At 39.6% G+C, this 5,489-nt stretch overlaps 1 long non-coding RNA gene across 1 annotated transcript; it reads right to left on the reverse strand.

Moving 5' to 3' along the window:
- Positions 1-1,408: 1,408 nt before the first annotated feature.
- On the reverse strand, positions 1,409-4,311 carry LOC142160493 (uncharacterized). Its single transcript, XR_012693240.1, has 2 exons — positions 4,206-4,311; positions 1,409-2,085 (listed from the first exon to the last, which is right to left on the reverse strand). It is a non-coding gene; the product is annotated as an uncharacterized LOC142160493 (long non-coding RNA).
- Between the last annotated feature and the right edge of the window lie 1,178 nt (positions 4,312-5,489).

Consider the following 5,489-nt stretch of genomic DNA (forward strand, 5'->3'; position numbering starts at 1 on the left):
AGAGACACACACACACACACACACACACACACACACACACACACACACACACACACAGGCTTAGGGGGAGACTGGGGAGAGAGATATTCACAGACAGGTTGAGACAGAGGATGTGAGGAGAGGGAGGGGTAGAAAGACACACACAAGCAGAGGGGGAAACTGGGGAGAGGGAGAGGGGAGAGAGACACACAGGCAGAGGGGGAGACTGAGGAGATAGGGAGGGGGAGAGAGAGAGACACACACACACACACACACACAGGCAGAGGGGGAGATGGGGTGAGGTAGAGAGATTCACAGGCTGAGGGGGAGAATGGGGAGAGAGAGATTCACAGACAGGGGGAGACAGAGGTTATGGGGAGAGGGAGAGAGACACACAGGCAGATGGGGAGACTAGGGAGAGGGAGGGGGAGAGAGACACACAGGCAAAGGGGTAGACTGAGGAGATGGGGAGAGGGGCGGGGGAGGTAGAGAGACACACTGGCAGAGGGGAAGACTGGGGAAAGAGACACACAGGCAGAGGGGGAGACTGAGGAGATGGGGAGAGGGAGGGGGAGAGAGAGAGACACACACAGGCAGAGGGGGAGAATAAGGAGATGGGGAGAGATTCACAGGCAGAGGGGGAGACTGTGGAGGTGCAGAGAGGGAGAGAAATTCACAGACAGAGAGGAAGACAGGGGAAGAAAGACATGCTGAGTATTACTTACCTAGATGGCTTGAGTACAAGTTGTAAAATAGAGTCACTGGTGGGCCGTCCAGAGAGCAGAGGGTTCTCTGCAGAGCACTCACCATAATCAGGCAGCAGCTTGCTAACCATGGGGGAGGGGCGCCTTGGTCAGCTTGCCAATCAGCACTAAGTGGGAGCATGAGTGGGCGGGTAGACCAGATTTAGGAGCTGGTATACTTGATATCTTATGTCTACACTGAAATTTAAAGCTGACCTAGGGAAAAAAAAAGCCAGTATTTAACTTATGCGCAAAATAAAAAAATAATTTGCACCCCTTGCATTGTAACATGGTTTTGTCCAGGAGAAAACTTAAGTAAAAAACATGAGTATTTTCCTTAATAAATCATTCCATTAGCCTCTATATTGCTCTACAACCTTTACTGGAAAAAAGACTTATGACACCCTAACCACTAGGCCACTGTGCTGACCATATAAAGTCAACAACAATAAGAACTGACATTATTACAGCACACATGTCTCTTTTCCCCTCACTTGTGACCATCTTTGTAAAATTGCTTACATTAGAAAATCAGTTTTACATAGTTAATTACAATATGATTCTGGCATTGTTTTACTTACTATTCACTGAATTGAACATGTGTCATATATTATACTAAGTGTTAAAATATTGTAAAATCTAATGAACAAGATGCATCTTAAGTCATTGTGAGGACATCAACATCCTTTTGTATAATCATTTTTACAGGAATCAGCCAACATGTATTACACTTCAGTCTACATGCTGTACAGTCTATCACATGTAAAAATTGGACATCACTCATCTAGAGTAACATAGACCCACATGCAATTGGAAATAAATATTCACTTGAAATACACATCAGGTTTCCTGCACATTTTTGCTGTAGAGTAAAATGAATGATACATCCACTTCATAGAAACCCATTGAAAAGTTATTGCTTCATGTCCATTCTGATACGTGAACCATACTTGCCAAGGTCTGTTTTCCTGTGACACTTTAAGTCCTCGGAGGTTCCCTCTATAACATCCTCCTGTGAGGCCATTATGATGTATGACCTCCTGGAAACTTTCAGGTATCCTGTATTTAAAGGAGATGCCCAGCCAAAATGAGTTTATTATTATCACATTTTTCCTAGCCAATAGAATACACAAGGTTGCTGGCATTAATACAATACAGGATGTTCATCCAGTGAATTGTCAGATTGCCAGCAGGGGCCAGCAAGGACTTTTTTGTTTTCTTCTCCCGAGGCCCCCTGAAAAGGATGGCAGGAAAGTTGTAAGATTCATTGCATCCTATGATGATGGTGATGATGATGATTTATTTTTTTCTTTTAGGTATGTCCTGTTTTCCCCACTGTCCGGCGCTGCTGAGCATTGTGACACTTTACAAATCAATAAAAATAATAAGCATATTAAAACTTCTCCCCACATTACACATTACATTAATACTCACCACCATACATTAATTACATTAAGATTCTCCCACGCACATTACATTATTATCTTCCAACACATATTACATTAATACCCCAATACTACACTTACCTGATATGCACAGACTGAATGCAGATTTAAGGAAAGGGAAGGAATAGAAGGGGAGGGAAGTGCAGCAGTAGTTCTTTAGTTGCAGGCTAGCTAAGCTGGTATAGTTCTTAAGCAGAGCTCAAAGGGAAGGTAAAGTGCACATAAGTCAATGTAGAAAGCCAGGAGGGGAGGAGCCGCACACAGCATGTACAGTACAAGATGTGCCTATGCACCTATGACATAGTAACACACAGGCCCAGCTTGTTGACTGTATGAGTTTGCATTGGACACTATCTAAAGATGTGGGAGGAGCTACAGCTGCCATGCAGTGTTGGGGTAATACTTTTTTTAACTTTACTTTTTAACAGAGCTACTGTGAAATGCCAGCTTAACAGTAAAAGATGTGCTTTAACTTTGCGATCCGTATCTGAAATGAAAGCTTACATGTTGGGGTTTAGTAGTCTTTTTAAGGTAATATATTTTTATAACTTGTATTTCCCTTAATATTATATTTATGTAAAATGAATATATTATAATGAACCTTCTACAGCAGTAAAATTATTTAACAAGCCATGATCTGTATGAAAGCACCCCATCATAAGGACTGATTTTATACCAGTCATAAAAGTCCCCAGTGGCTTCTGATATCTGTTTTGTTTTTTCCTGTGGGAGGTTTATTATTCCATATATTATAGTAGCTTCCATTTGAAATAAAAAAATGTTGCTGCTTTGTTATTGTGTGCTGTGTTAATGAATTTTAGTAACCAAAACTGAATTTATGTGTAGATTTTAACTTGTTTCATGACGGAATGCTATGGTTAAGAGGAAACTAAATGTAAATATTTCTCTGTATTGATTTTACCAGTCTGATAGCAAATACACATCCTATACTTCTGTTTTATGTTTAGCATAGAAGAGAGAGAGGGGATAAGTCAGTATTTGTTTATATAAAAGTGGGAGATCAGATTTGTGTCTGAAAATAGAAATGTTACAGAAATATTTACATTGGTTTAAAAAAACCTAGATGTCTGGTTACTGGAGGAAAATGTGCTCCCCCTCATTTTCTCTTCCTTCTTGTAACGATATTGAATTGTGAATGACAAGGCTTGCCAAGTCATCTGGAGGTACATTAACATAAGTGCACATGGATTTTTTTGGACCCTGCTTGTACTCTGATTGCCTTGACTATGTAGGATATATGAAGAAAAAAAACCGTTTACTGAATTGCCTTGGTACATTAAATGACAAGCACATCTGGACATATGTGACTACTAAAAATGGTTCAAAATTTACAACAGCAAAAAAATAAATAAAATACTTTTAATAGCTATTGTCTCTACCTCTTATGATTTTATATCACTGATGTAGAAGCCTATGGCAGTTCAAGTGATTCTAAAATCTTGAAAACCTCACAAATAGGTCTCAAAATAATAGAAGGAAAGTTCAATATTACAAACCCAAAGCTACTTGTGGATGGAGGAGAGCCATTTCCTATAAGTTTGTGGTCAATATTTTCTTTCTCCTATTCCCCGGCAATGTAATATAATGTTTAAACATGAAATATAACATTCTAAAAGATTGTTTCACATTTGCTTAAATATTTGTTTAGATATTGTTACTTTGAAAGTGGTTAATAAAAACATTTCAAAAAATGATTTACGTTCTTTTTTTAATTCCCTTTGTAAAAGTAATTTTCTAAAAATTGTGAAAAAAACAATTAAAACCAGCAAAACCAACAAACACTATTTACAATAGATGAACCTGGGAAGATGGCTAAGTTGTTGGACCCAAATCCCCCAGACACTTGAGCATCAAATGTCATTATAGTGGAAATTAATCTATGCCTAATCTATGCCCATCGGCTAGAATGGATACTCTCCATGGACTGTGGGCATAAGACAACCGTAGAACCCTCATTTTTATGTTTATCCCCTTTATACTAGATTGATGTGTAGAGTTATCATCTACATGTTCTTACTTTTGTCATTTTTTTGGTCCAGACTTCTCTTTATATTATATTATGTTTTGATTTTTACTTGGTTTTTGAAGCCATTCAAGGTGGTCCAGGTCCAAAATGTCCATTGTCACCTAAAAAAGCAATATAAATCAAATAAATGATGCTATTATCTTTCCTCTAAAGTAATTAAATCATATTATTTTCCATTTTTATAAAAGTTAGGGAGGTAACTTGTTTGAGATAAGTAACATTCTTTGGTGTTGCCTCGGTGATTGTAAACTATAAGCAGTTGTTGTGAACGGTATAAATAAAGTCAATGTCAGATGGGAAACCATGACATTCACTCCACTGTAAAAATCTCAAGAATTTAGAGGGAGTTGTAGGAAATGTCTCCAGTCTCCTAAGAGATCACATTCCTGATCAGATGTGTCACTTATAGAGTACATATGGCCATTAGAAAGACTTTTCAGGGACCAATATACAATACAGAGAGCATTTTAATAAACAATAATAATACACTGCTTTGAGCCACGGCGGTGCCCCAAGCCGCTGCAGCTCAATGCTTACATTCAGGCCGCACCCCCGTCTGGGATACTCTGTCAGTTAGCGCCGTATCCCATCAAGGGGCAGCCTGGTGTGTACGCAAACATTTACAATTAATTAACAGCCTTCTGAGGCTGATTGTTCTATGTATGTCTCCCTCTTTTTGAAGGAGGCTTAGTCTCCCTGCCAGCTATAGCATTTATGCTGTGCATTGCTGACCTGCTGTGTGGATAGTCTGCAGAACTTCTGATTGACCTCTGTTGTGACTCCAGGCTTTTTTTTGGACCCTGCTTGTACTCTGATTGCCTTGACTTTTGGTTTTGTTATTTGGATATCCCTGCCAGCCCTGACCCTTTTGGCCTGTCCCTGATTATTCTACTAGATATGGACCCCTGACCCTGGACCACTTCTGACTATCTCCCCTGTCTTGGCTACCGCCTCCTATCTACCTACTGTGGTATGGCATATAAGCTTTCACTACACTTAGCGTTAAGACCTGGAGGCATCCAAGTACCTGTGAGAGCGACAAGCTCTACGGGAAAGGTGGCTGTATAGGCGAAGACCTCTGTCTCTTGTGTCAATAGCCATTAGCCGTAACAAATACAGAGAAAATTTTAGTGATCTCTGTACAATGCAAAGAGAATTTTTGTGATCACTAGTGATCACTAGTCAAAACTCAATTCACATTAGTGGCTACTATTCAATAGTTACATTCAGAGTTGTGGAAGCAACTAAAAAATACAAACCCTGAAATCTCTGGTG

The sequence above is a fragment of the Mixophyes fleayi genome, chromosome 6 (assembly GCF_038048845.1).
Source record: "Mixophyes fleayi isolate aMixFle1 chromosome 6, aMixFle1.hap1, whole genome shotgun sequence".
Classification (NCBI taxonomy): Eukaryota; Metazoa; Chordata; class Amphibia; order Anura; family Limnodynastidae; genus Mixophyes; species Mixophyes fleayi.